General features: G+C 39.2%; 1 protein-coding gene across 3 annotated transcripts in view; it reads left to right on the top strand.

The window, feature by feature from the left end:
* Nucleotides 1-14,627, top strand: part of LOC105668956 (GATA-binding factor C-like) — a 181,596-nt gene that overhangs the window by 86,970 nt on the left and 79,999 nt on the right. The window contains exon 2 of one of the 3 annotated variants that reach the window (XM_012361678.2): nucleotides 5,118-5,224. The gene's annotated coding sequence lies outside the window, so the exon portion shown is untranslated. Of the gene's footprint in view, nucleotides 1-5,117; nucleotides 5,225-11,705; nucleotides 12,367-14,627 lie in introns of those variants that run through there. The other 2 variants (XM_067347393.1, XM_012361677.2) reach the window with 2 other exon arrangements.

Below are 14,627 nucleotides of genomic sequence, written 5' to 3'. Positions count from 1 at the left end.
GCACATTTCAGCCCATGTTATAAGCTATAATTTAATGAGCAACTGAATTTCAGATAGAATTCTATTTATAAATCGTTTTTTACGAACAAATCTATTCTTCATTAAATTTTTTAAAATTATAATTTAGGTGTGTGTGTGTGATAAATCTTTTCAATCTTTAAAACTTATATTTTTTTTTAAGTGATTGCACAAATTGGATTCTTATCTTACGACGATAGTCAATAATAGTTCGATCTCTCTGTCCGTCGTCACAATGTAACTGTCTCACAGGTTCCTTAACTCTCTCCAGGATCTCAGGTCAAACTTAAAGTCGAAATCGTTAATTACTCGTGTCGAGGGTAAAAAGGATTGTCATCAGCCAATTCGTCATCTGCTTCGTGACTTGGTTTACTTGAAAAAACTCGTTGTTCGATTAATTTAATTAATCACAATGGCGCCGAAGGAAGGCAGGAATGATAAAAATCACAAAAATTATACACGGTATTTTAGAAAGACCCGCCCCTTTCGATCATTGATTTTTCAATAAATTTTAGAAATCGATCCTTTTTTAATAAAGTTTGATCGGACGCCTCTTTTTTAAAGATTGTTTGATTTAAACTATCAAGTCATTTTAGTTGAATGCACAAATTATATGCAAACATTAATCGTTCTGAATGGCAAACATTATGACAAGCCGATTCCCATATTAAATTTACATTGATTTTGCAAGAATACAGTGTCGGTAAAAAATTGCATCAAAGTGTGCATCAAATTTAAGCTGTCGTAAAATTTGGATATATCATCAATGAAATAATATTCGTCATTCGTTAATATTCGTAGCTATAATATTCGTATACTGAGCTACTTTCATCGTTAAATTGAGCAAGCTACATGAAATTTTGCAATCATGTGAAACATACGGTTCATTGTCCGAAGTGTGCTACATCATCGTCTGTTTAGCGTCCACTTAGGACGATATGAGCTCGCGCAGCGATCGGACATAGATTAGACTGTGTTCCTGAGGCTAGTATACACTCTCTGTCGTCGAATGCCGAACGAAAGGCATCCTCGCGAAGTGGTTTGTCACCGATCAGTGGAGCGGCGAGAAAGCGCAGCAGCGACGAAGCAATAGCGATGGTGGTAGTAAAAGAGTAGCAAGCGGAGAATGCCGTTTCTTATCACGGTGGCATCGACAACCGTGAAAGATCTCTTTTCCAACGTGGATGGACCTCTCTCTCTTTCTTTCTTCCTCTCTGATTCTCCTTTTCTCATCATGCCCCGCTGTCTCTTGCTCCCACTGGAACCCGTCTCTCTCTTCCAAATAGATCTTGTAGTACTTAGGTTCATCAAGATAACTCCAGGCTGGCTTTGTGTCTCTTCCAAGAGAACGCGAGTGGAGGTGGAGATGGATCGAGAGCGGTGGCGTGGAAGGACGGAGTGGGTAGTGGGACATATTGTACCGGGCGCTGCTGCGTTGTTTTGACCTTTTCGAGATTCGAGGAGCAGAAGAGTTTCCTCTCTTCGCTCTCGTGACACACTAGGATAAGTGCAAGAAGCGCATTGTGAAGACTTTGCGGATCGCTGATCCGCAGCCCAAAAACCTGTCAGGTCGACATTGCTCTCCTCCCTCCGCTCTTTCCTACCCCCGTCTTCTCCCGTTTCTCCAACAAAACTGTACCATTGTCGCGCGAGATGTTGCTGATAGACGAAATGGTGACCGTGCGCCAGACGAAGCTGCTGGAGATATAAATATTTTCGCTGCATATTTGTAAAAAAAAGTGAGAGTGGGCTAAAATCGCACTTACGCGAAGAAACGCCGAATCATAATATCGTATCGAATAAAATAAAATGTGACTTCTATCGAAACCATCTGACGATTTTGATGCGAGTCGCACTATCATTTTTCGGATACTTCCCGAGTCGAAATTTAAAACCTACTATAAACCTCATACATGGTTATTTGTGCCTCTAATAATGTTCCTTGACCTACAAGTTCTATCTTGAAAGTGTTATGTCTTCTTTTGGCCTTTCTTTAATCTTGTTGTCCTAGAAAACCCTTATTTTTATTGATGTTAAATATACAATTCCTACTTTCGTTCTTACAACTCCTATCTCTTTTGAATCTCCAAATCTTATCAAAATTTCTAGCAATAAAAATATTAATATTTAATCTATAATTGAGTTCAATTTTTATTATTTCAGATTAATATAATAAATGTTATAATATAAAATAAATAATAACAAATAAATAGCAAAAAATATTTTAAAAAATTAAGTGCAATTCAGTATTATATTTAGTATTATAAATAACTAAAAATTTATTCGAATATAAACAAAAAACAATTGAAATTCAAAATTTTATTTAATATTTTATTACATATTTGACCTATAATTTGAAATTATTTAATATTCTATTACCACATTTACTTTATTTGTATTTAATGCATATCTTAATTTCAATAAGCGCAATACATTAATTATGTAATTTACTTAACTGCAGATAGATATGTAAGAGATAAGTGAATATTATTTATATAATATTTGCTTATAGTAGCCTATTTACAGTTAAGCAAATTATAATAATTAATATATTGTTTATTGAAATCAAGATCCATACATTAAATGCAAGTAGAGTATATGAGATAATAGATTATTAAGTGATTTTGAATATTTATTTTCTAGAAATACATATTTATAGAACCTGGAGCCTTTTTAGAGGTTCTCAGTAGGTACTCTTTTGAGCTTCCACATGGAAAAAACGGCAATAAGTAACAATTTTTAGTATCAAAGGAGGGCAATAGCCAATGTAATGTTATATCTATATATATGAATTAAAGCTTACATTGGTTCTTCAAATTCGACAAAACTTATAGGTTTAATCTAGGCTAAAAATTTCGACTCGGGAATTGGCTTGACAATCGCATCGCGGGAATTTCAGAGTATCCGGCGCTGTGTTATTAACGGGAAAGCGAAACAAGCCATTATGCACAACAAATTACGAGCCTCGGGAGGACAGCGCGCGCGCTCTTCATTACACAGGCAAAAAGGCAGCTCATTAACTCTTACGAGCTCTTTCGCGAAGTAACGTACATACAAAGTAACGATAATCCGGACGTCTCCGCTTCGGGCGTATCAACCCCGCCTATCCGAGAAAAAATAAATTATCCCCGAACGAGATTCCGGGGCCGAGAAGGAAAAGAGAAGACGAGCTGAGGCCGAAAAAATGGAAAGGGAGAGATGAAGATGAGAGGCGCATCGCGTGCTAAACTTTCGGCCGTAGAAAACGCATCGTCGTGTCGGTGCATTAACGTAATCACAGAGGCGCCAGGTGCCGCTTTGCCCTCTCTCTCCCCCTCGTCTCCTCCCTTTCTCTCTCTCTCTCTCTCTCTCTCTCTCTCTCTCTCTCTCTCTCTCTCTCTCTTTTTTACCGTCTCCCTCAAAACCGTCCGTTTTCCGGATGAAACCCGCGTGCTCGTGGTCCACAACACGCTCCTGACACGCGTCTTGCGCACAATTAAAACAAAGTGACTAGAAAAACCCACCGACCGTCCGTGTCCGACGACCCGTGTGTATCCGAGCCGTGAATGCACGCGAAGCGAGCGGGGAGGAGTGAGAGAGCCTAAGTGGCTCTGTGACTCTGCAGGAATTCGATTTTTGTGGCCCGAAAATGTACGTCGAGCCACGCGGATCCGATACCCGGTCGGTCCGCTTTATCGCGCCGATTATCGTGCCGATTGCCGAGCGCCGTATACGTTATCGCGCTGCCGTCTGACGATCCGACACAATCGTTGCGATAGGAGGACCGATAGAAATCAGATATACACACATAGGTCGCAAACGTATATCGTTCATCTTGTACAGGTGCGCCTAAAAGACACATATGTCGCTCGATAGTTAAATACCGATTATCGTGGCGTGAAGGGTGCTAATAGTGCTCGTAATATGATTTTAAGCCCGAAATGCTAATTGGTAATTTCGAAGCAGCTTCGAGCACTTTTCATTTTTCTTCTATCGCATCGACCGTTAAAAATCAGCGTTACATCGCGTCCTATTCATTTCTGCAAGCGGACTGCGTAATTTCATACGGAGGACATGAGATAAAAAGTGAGAGGAAAGTCTCACTTGTTCGTAAAAAATTAGTAATTCCACGCGAGATTCTCTCCCGAGCGGAGTCTCTACGTTCTTAGCCTGGAGGAAAGGGCGCTCCGCGAGATAAGAATTTATCAAGGCCGTTGGAATTAATCTGGCATTAATTCTAATCGCCCGGGCGATTTATTAGGAGACGGTAAATCTGCCAGGAACTTCTAAAGAAGTAGGAAAGTTCCCTTGCGCCGGGCGCAGTCGTAAGGAACTTCGGGCGCCGTGGAAGAGGTGGGTGAGCGATCCGCGATTTTGGCTTCTTTAATTAACTGCTCTCTCGAATCACGAAATCCTCCGAACAATTTATGTCCGTCCATCCCTCGACCCCGCGATAAATACGCTCAGTGCCGTTCATGCGGAAAAATCCGTCGCCGAGCCGCCAATATTTCGCATTGCAGAAATACATTTTACGTCTCTCGGCGAAACCTTCCATAAATATTTTTAATTGAATATCATTAATGAGTTTCTGAAACGAGTGACGCGCACTCTCACATACTTGTCATTTTTCGGTCATTGCCGTTAACCGTTTCATCGAACATATTAACTCGTTTGCTCTTCTGCGAACAGATAAGGATCGTAACGACTCTGGCAGTACCCTTGAAGGTTAATGGACACATTAGCAAAAATACGCAAACGAAGGAGAACGTGGTACAATTAAGAAGCTCGTTAATTACACGGTCTCGTTCGCTCCGTAATACACACTGCCTGAATGAGTTTTTCTGCCCTCGCATGTCACTATATCTATTACCGATTGCTATGCATTACGTCGTCTGGAGCGGAGCTGTCTGACTAGACTGCTCCACTTTGCTCTGCATCTCTTTCTTCCGGGCGTTTCTTTCTTACTTGATCGCTCGCTCGAAGGAGAATCAATACTTTGGTATAAGCTAGATGATGGACTACGATCGAAGAGAGATCGTACTCTCCGAGAAAGGAAACAGCGAAATACTTTTCTCAGCTAAAATGTTCGCTCGCTGACTTACAATGTTTATTTTTTTCAGTACATCGCGTTCGCGAGTCTCGCACAATATGATCATCGAGCATTGCTCGAGCCCGGATGACGTGAGAAAACACTAATCACGGCGAATGGAACAAAATCGATTCTCTGGTAAGTCAAACTTGGAAAATCTTAAAAAAAATCCAGAATTAGATTTTTATATGAAAATTGTAGAATAACATGTGGAATTTTATAATAATTGTGTTAATTCATTTAAATTATAAATTAGTGAAATAAAATGTAAGATTTCGGGATCATGAATTTTCAAACAACCTTTCGATATTTTTCTTATTTTAAAATAAATGTTTTCAAATTTTGAAAAATAGAAAATTTATATAGAAATTGAAAATTTTAACATGTCTCTATGTATTTATAATGCTAGAATAAAAAGTTCTTATTTTTGTATATTTTAGGTATATGATAACAGTAGTTAGTTTGTATAATTTTGTTATTATCGAAAAACACTGAGTGATTAACTGAGTGGTTATTATCGCGTACTTCTGTAATACTTCATGTAAATATATGACGCACACGTTTGTAATCCAAACGTTCAAAACAAAACTATCAATATCTACTTCTGTGCTATCGAATACAAATTTGTAATAATCAAATTGATTACTTTCCTTATCATTTATTCAACAAATATTTAGCATATTGCGATCGCAAAGCGAACAAGAAAGTAGATTCTATTATGTTTTTCTGTATATTGTGCTTTTAACGCCAGATATGTTACAAATTTAAGAAGTTACATAACATCGTTGAACAATTCTGCATATCTACAACATCTACGAAAGTAAAACGGAATATATTAAGGTCTACTGTAATACGCATCATCTCTAAGTTACGGCAATCTTCGAACAATCTGACAACACGATCCATTATTCACGAGTTTTCTAGTAAAATTTCACCGAGAGCGCATCCGTGCTTGCAGAGCGGCTGGCAGATCGCAAAATCTGAAGAAAAAGTTATTATCGGTGCGAATTTGACTTTCGTGAGGAGTAGGGCCAGTGTCGTTGAAAAAATAAAAAAAGGAAAAAAAGAGAACGACGTCCCGCATTATCTGAAAGGAGACCCTGGAGAACTGCCGCTCGAGTCTCTCTTTTTGGGGTGTGCTTTTTTCCCTCTTTTCTCCACCCTCTCTCTATTTTCGCCGCTTCCTACCGCCATCCGTACTCACACGAATGCACCCTCGTGTTCACTTACTTTTCCAAACATAGGTCCTTTATCCGAGGGTCCCTTATCGCCGGTTACGCTGGTCAATGAAGGAGGAATTGTGATTTTGCATATGAAGGAGGTCATGTGGAAAATGTACAGCCATATGTAGTCGACGTATATAATATATTAATCCATCACTTTGGTATATCGTGCTAATTTTGCCAAAATTAATTAATTCCAAGTTTAACATCAATTAATCAATTCGGAGTTTAAAAATCTCGTGTAGAATTTTGTATCAAAGACTTTACTCGCTTTTATGAGACCATTTTAACTGCAAAATTAATCCCTCGGAAAAAACTAATTTCTGAAATTATTTCTATTTGTTTTCTAGTGGACAGCTATTTCGTAAAGTTCATGGATGTCTACAGTTTCCGTCCAAAGTATTGACATTCCCGAAAGACATTTCCGCAAGGAGAAAGGGTAGGGAGAAACAAAAGAGGTTTCCTTCTTTCCGGCTGTACTCGCCGCACGTATTTTCAGGGGAGAATAATAAATCGGCGCCGAGTATCCCAGGCACCGATATCGCGGCCGTTTCGAAAACTCACGTAGCTACGTAATTTATGACTATTTTCCGACATTCTCCCCGCGGTCCGCGATTCCGAATAAAAATCAGGGCAGAAAAATATCTGCGTAAAGCATCGATCGGTCGTACATTGGAACGACACTGGATAGGGAACCGCTAGGAGAAATCCCGGAAAACCAAAGCTTTTATAGGCCAACCGAGAATATTCTTGATAAAAGAGGATATTAATCTTGCACCGCACTGTCTTGTTTTACTTTTTATTTAATAATAACTACATTATTATCATATTATATATTTTTTTATATATATCTATTTTAATTTTAATCCCAAATATGAATTTTTGCAACACTTTTTTTGTTCAGAAATACAATACAAAATTGAGAAATTATTCTTAAAAAAGACATTAATATTTTTGGACATATTTTTGCATTTTGAACAAATACTTTACGTGAGTAATCCATATATTTCTTTGTGAGCTGTGATATTCGTGCATAACGATATTATGTTTCGCTTAATTCGTGTGTATACATATTCATCATTTATATGCAAAGAATAAAAATTAATTAAGCTATATGTGATCCATTCGGTTATTAGAAATATATGAGTATCTGTTGAAAGCAATTAACTTCTTAACTTCATAATAGTTATATTTTTATCGAAATATTATCTACGAATTACGTATTATGACACTTGCTTTGGGAAAAATGTTATCATTAATTTCAAAACTTTTTTTCCAACTAAATCATTATCTACATAAATGTTTTTTTATCAGTAATTTATGTATTATCGAATACCCTGTGTTTTTCAGATAAGGATAAAGCATATTTTAAGGTTCTGCTGACAACAAAACAATTTTTTTATAGAAAATTTCGAGCTGATATATATATTAAAAAAATTACTGGATAAACTTTCTATTATAAATTTGTATGTTAAAATACGCTCTGTAATACGATCCATCGTTTATTTCTGCATTTGTCGCTGTTATAAAAGTAATACATAATATGCGGCAATTACTGTCTGTGCCATGTAATGAGATTCTTAATTATTTCTCGAAAAATTGAATACGATGAATAATATCTTTATTTTTATTTCTTTTTGTTTTATCCTTTGATTCCTTAGTAAATGAGTTATAATAGACATAATTATATGAAAATACTGTCATCGAGCAATTTTCTCTTTAATGCTACTGTACAATTATCAAATTTACTCCTTTGTTCGACATATTATCGAAAACGAGACGTAAGTCGACAATATGCGAGGGGTGAGAAAAGAAAGAGAGAGAAAGAGATAGAACGGCGATGTCAGAGAGAGAGACCAGTGAGATTGGTAACGAAGAGACACGCGAATGGACACGGTAGCTCCGTATGGCGCACGATGGAACAGAGAGACCGGTTGTTAAAGGGAAGAGGCGAGGTGGAAGCACGAGAAAGAGATAGATCCAGGCAGTGAGAGAGCGACGGACGGTGGCAGGAGGTAGAAAAAGAGGAACGCGCGCGGAACTCTGGAAGGAGCGTGCGAGTCGACGAGTGCGAGCGAGCGAGAGAGAAGGAGAGAGCAAGACGGAGAAACAAGAGCGGTAAAAATGAATCGATAGGCGGAGTTTTTCATGACGCGCCAGTAGAAGCGCTCCAGGTGGGGGAGCGCAATAGGCGGAGTCAAGCTGATTTAGGGCCGCCATTTTGTGACAATGGACGAGAGGGGGTATGCCTATCTGATTGGCTGATCTACGGACTTCTCTCGTCCTGGACAAGCTTCTACAGATTGTTCGGTTGTACACACCGCCGGGTACTCCAGCAGAGCCACCCGGCAACCCGGCAACGCCGCCACCCTACATCGCGGCTTCTCCCACCCTGTTACAGCCGACGACGACGACGACGGCGACGGCGACGGCGACGACGACGACGTCGTCGTCGTCGTCGTCGTTGCTTTCTCCCTCCTGCTGTATCATCGCACGCATACACGCACCTACGTATGTGTGACACACACGAATATATAACGAAAGAAACGCGAAGCCAGATCATGTAGTAGAAGAATCCTCGCGAAAAATTGCAAGCCTTTCGTACACGACTTGCTCGCTTTTATCTGCCATCAGAAAATGTTGATTACGATATTTCGCTTTCGCTTAATCGAACGCACTTTTCTCTCTCTCTCTCTTTCTCCTTCGAGCGGATGTTGTCGAGATGAAAGATATCGCGCGATCTCCTTTAAAATTTTTTATTTTGCAAAATAGAGAAAGAGAATGCGCAAGAACGTTTTCGAGTGTCGATTATGCAACCTCCTCGATTGGTAGATCGATTAGATTTGCTGGTTAACACAACAATCGCTGGGATCTGGTGTGGTTCTTGCTTTACAATTGTATGTTTTGAAAAGTTCCCGAATGTATTGCCAAGAGCGATTTCTCGATCGACATTTTATAACTTGATCGGAATACTACTTTCACTCTGCATTTAGTGCTAAATTTGCCTGATTCTAAATCTATCGGATTTTGTCCTGGTCAAAATTTTTTACTGATTATTGCTAATAGAACTCATTCACTATCTTATAGAAGAGAGATTAATTTAATGAAAAAATTAATATTTATTGATTGTATGTATCGATAAACTTAAATTCATTTAATCTAATTAGAATGCAATGTGTGTGAGTATCTAAAATCTAGTCTTTAATCCTTTAACTGATGCAAATGTGCCGAATATATTTCTTTATAATTTAAATTAATATGTTATCAATACCGCATTTAGACGATAGTTTCAAAATTTTAATTTAATGCTAAATTGTCATTTTCAAGACAGTATTTTTAATTTTTTTCAACTTGAATATTTTATGTAAGTCATTAAGATATCTAAAATTGAATTTATCAGTTAAAAGGTTAACAATAGTGATCAAGGAGGTGTTTGAGTTCTCGAGCGTGTATCATGAATTGCGATCAATATGTATCTGTAACGTGCTATCTGAGAAGAACCTAAAGCTGCACAAAACATACACTTAAAATTGCATATGTGATGTAAACAAGATGATTGGCGGTATCCGGCTACAATTAGCGTAGAAGCGGTGCGAGAACAGCGCCAGACAGGGGAGTCCTCGCCGCATGATATCGGATCGCGCGACCTGGGGCAACCTGTAACACAGTTGATCCTCATCATCGTCGTCGTCGTCCTCGTCGTCGTTGCATCTCGCTCGGATTTCAGACTTCGGATTTCGGAGGGCGTGTGTATCTTAATCGCGGTATCTCATCTAGATAGGCCGCCGGCATCAAGATCGGCGGCTCGCTCGCACGCGCGAGGCTGTACGATGTCATATACGCAGTGTACACATGTAAACGAGAGATATGTGTGTATATGCGAGCGTGTACATATCTAGTGAGTAATCTTCGCGCGTGGGGCACGTGGCTCGCGCCGTTCGGGCTCTCGTTTTCCCCGATCCGATCTAAATTCGGATCGGCCGATCACGCGGCGGAGAAGGCGTCTCTCTTTCATTGCGGGAACCACTACGGGACCCCACGGTCGTCCCTCGCGCCCGATCCGACGGAATTATTCAACACCTCGCCGGCTCGTGCTGCGATCTAGATAACCGCGTTTTACGCGATCCGCCCAATTTCCTTTCCGTCGAGAAATTCGCAAACGAGTTGCGCTTATGATTTGGCCCTTGACAGGCGAGCTGTTTCGTGTTGGACGGAAATATTCACAAACATGTTTGCAGATTTGTGCAAAAAATAAAATGTTCCACATTTCTATTGTTTTATCTAAAGGTTGATCGATTAATTCGGGGTTAATTTTTAATTAATAAAAATATCGAGACAATCATGGTTTCTGAATTATAAACGATTGACAATCTAAAAATGTCGATATTAAGCCAACAAATGTGAAATTTGATTCTGCATCGAGGACCAAGGAGAAAGAGTGGAGTGTTAAAAATTATCCCCGATAATTTCATTCGTCATTGCGCTATGATGATACGTTAGATTTTCGATTGGCCGGCGCGTTGATAAATTGTCGACGTAAATAGCATCGCTTGCTCGCAGTAGCTCGCTGCAATATATTCAAAGTAGGCTATAGAAATGTATCGTGCGTGTGCGTCCTGATGGAACGATTTGGCACCGTTGAGCCGCGGTATCTGCCAATCGGTGAGGACTGCATTAAATCCGCCTGGGAACATTGAATTTTCCGCTCGCGCGCGGCGTCCCGTTGCGAACATTCCGAAGCGCGCTTGCGATATTGCCGCTACCTGGATTATTCATTCCCTGATACGTAAATTATTTCTAAAGAGGATCAGCGAATTATATTCTTTTAAAATTGATTTTACAAGTTGCCGCGAATTGTCCAACTTGTCCGCAACAGTCTTTCTTCAGAGGTGTGTTTGCGCGCGTTCTAGACTCTGATATTCTTTTACCTCTCTTCATAAACCGGTATGGACAAGATAAATGACCAAAGCCGACTCGAAGCTCGAAAGAAATTACGCCTAAGCTAAACGGGCGCCGCCTTCTCATGAATATTCAGTCGGTCAATAGAAACCCGTCCCGCGACGACCGCGGCCTAAAAATTTCAATAATCTCATCGATCGTCGTCGCCCTGTCGTCCACCCCGTCTTCGCGACTCTTCATGTGTTCATTATATTATTATTATTGTTATTTGACTAAGCGTGCTAATTTTACGGGGCACTTTCTCGCTGTTCTCTCGCGTGGAGACTCGCTTTTTCTCGTCATCGGCGTTGACAGCGGCGGCAACAACATCGTCGACGTAGGAGCGGTACAGCCGCGGGCTCAAGTACATACGTGTCGGGTGCGCTCCTCCGTAGGGACTTGTGGAAGGGTTGGGGAAGCAGTTACGCCCGCTGGTAGGTTGGGCCGCAGTCGGTAGGCGTCACGAAATAGCCGATCAACGCCGAGAGGCAGCGGACGTGACCGAGCGTGCGAGAACGTGGGGGCCCGTACAGCGCCGTGTTTTCGTGCGCTTAGTTTCGCGCCGGGTGTCACGACAGTCGCATCGACTCGGGTTCGCGCGCGTGCGTGCGTTTTCAAAAAACCAAAAAAAGACTGCCTGCCGTGTATTTCCTCGAGAGACGAGAGAAGATAAAGGGGACAAAAGCAGCGAGAATGGACAAGGGGCGATTATCGTGACGGAAGCGAGATTAAACGGAATACGAGTTCGCGTGCGCGCAAAGTTACATTTCGTACAGTGACGTCGTCATTGGATCTGTGTTATGGACCTACGTTTTTCGCTGACGACGATATCCATGGGCAGAAAGAGATAGAGACTGGGGAATCAACAAAAAAAAAACCCTACCTGTTCTCACCTGTCGGCGGTCTGTGTTACTTTCCCCACTTATCATCAACCATTCACCCATCCGCCCAGTCAATCGCAAAACTCGAAAACGCTACAATGTGCTGTGTGTGTGATGTACGGTGCAGTGTGTTGGTGCTAATTTAGTGATAACAATATCCCCTACTCTGCCGCATCCCGCGTTACAAACTAGTCGCCGCGTGTTATCTCTTCGTCTGGGGATTGCCACCGAAGATAAGGTAAGGCCAGTCAGAATCACGACGATTGTATAAGTCGTCCGATATTATCCACGTCCGAGTATAATTCTTACTTATGTCCGAGGGGATAAAAGCGCAGAGTGATGTTTTGCGTGTTCTTTTCTAGAATTTTGCCTAACCTAACCTAACCTATATTGTAGATTTATTTTTTCGATCACAAAGTTATTGCATCATACTACTGATTGCCTGTTTACACGTAAGTTAAATTATTACAACGAATAAGTAGTCGACAGACCGAATAATCGATGCCCCCCCCCCCTTGAAATCAGTAAAAAATCTATTAAACTAGCTATTAAATTATTACTACAAGAAATGCAATATCAAAAATGTTGTTTTAATCAAATTAGAATATTACGAAAAGGAAAGCAAAATGTGACATTTGCAGAAGGTAGCAATTCGCATCCATATCTTCTTGATTGATAGTTCATACGAGTTTTGTATAAAAAATGCATAATTTTATTGATATTTAACACAAATTACTGGCAAATCGTCATGCTTTCGCTATACAAGTCGTTCATCGAATGATTGTCTTCACGTGTGTTAACTATAAAAAAAAGAGATGTTTATTGTATATTTCGGACAAGTTTTCTGGTCTATATAACATATTTAGTGACGTATGAAAAAAAACTAGCAGTAAACGAATGGCCTGACTGATACTCGAGCACATCCTTAATCCAACTTATTTTCTTGAGAATGATGAACTGCAGTTAATCGCTTGATGTTCACTTAAAATTTATATTGGTTAAAATTGTTTCACATTTTTTGGTTTTGCATCTTTCGTTCTAAACATTTTATGGATAATTAGAATGCGAAACAGATTAAGTGGCAAACGACTGATACCCATTTCCACCAATGTAAATTAATTTTAATCTCGGTTCAACTTACTCTTTATCTTTTTCTAGAATTAAAAGAAGATGAAGAATAAATTAAACCGAAATTAAAATTATTTTACGGTTAGAACCGGGCATGAGTAACGCTAAGAAATGTTGCCGAGTCATCCGACGGCAGGTAGCAGAAAGAAAATTCGAAGTAAATGCGAAAATAAAATAAATGGTTAGGAAAGTCTGTGGTTAGGAAAAGGATAACACAAAAAAACAGAAGCTATGTAATTGCTTCTAAAATTTTATAATATTGGAGGGTTTTTTGTTCGATTTTTATATTTTTATATTTTTATTTTCTCACTTACGAAGTAAATTTTAATATTGCTCATTCAGATCATTTTTGTGCCTAACGGTTGTAATTAACTGTATAATCACAACTACAATGCATAATGACAAAAAATATTTAAGGAATTTTATTATCTTTAATGATCATTGCAATCTGTAAAAATATCTGGAAATAAGAAGCAGTTATTTTCAGACATTTAACGATGCTATTAACGTAAGAAAATTGCCCGAGAAATGTGTGATTTCTGTATATGTTAAGTTGTAGAAGTCAGTAGCTCGAGTAGCAAAAGATCAAATGTTTTCTCGCGGTAACTTTTGTTTTTCAAATCTATATATTGCTTGTAATTGCGTACAAGTTTTTTACAAAGCTTGTTAATTTCGCAAAGTGCATTCAGTTCATTTATTGTTACAACGAAATCTTGAATTATCACAGAATGCGCTGAAAACTAACAATTAAGCAACGAACGAACGATTAACAATAAAATGTTTATGATACGAATTTCCTCGCATGGATTAGAAAAATGTATAGATACGTCATGCAAACTTTGTGCAAAATAAATCTTCAATCTTCTTATATCTCACGATATAAAGTTGATGATAATTCAAAACTCAATCATGTGTAATCATGCGCTGCTTTATAAGTCCAGTGATAGATGAAAAAAACTGTAGTAGTAAATGAATCGGCCAATCGCAATCTAATATTTTTCTCGATCATCGCTAAATTGCTTGTTTCCTCGAGAACAGTAGATTGCAATTGGTTTCACTTAATGTTTATCGCTGAAAACTTGTATCGCTTAAAATTGTTTTAAATGTTTTCGCTGCTTTTACTTCTAAAAAATTCTTAGCGTTATAAACATTTTTCCGCGGTGAAAACTTTGTGATTCTGATTTCGCTGTCATCAAATTCGTTACATTTAGCACTAAATGTCCACACAGTCTCTTGATTACCTAAATACTTGCAACTTGCGGTATCTGATGCGTGTATTTATAGCATGACGAGAACTCATCGTACGATCGGTTCACTTTCGACATCATCGTCATGAGAACGTTCGTTAATCTAATGTTTCTTTCATCGACG

This window comes from Linepithema humile, chromosome 1, assembly GCF_040581485.1.
Source record: "Linepithema humile isolate Giens D197 chromosome 1, Lhum_UNIL_v1.0, whole genome shotgun sequence".
In the NCBI taxonomy this organism is placed as follows: Eukaryota; Metazoa; Arthropoda; class Insecta; order Hymenoptera; family Formicidae; genus Linepithema; species Linepithema humile.
Note: the sequence above shows the minus strand (reverse complement) of the source record. Positions and strands in the feature narration are given on the sequence as shown.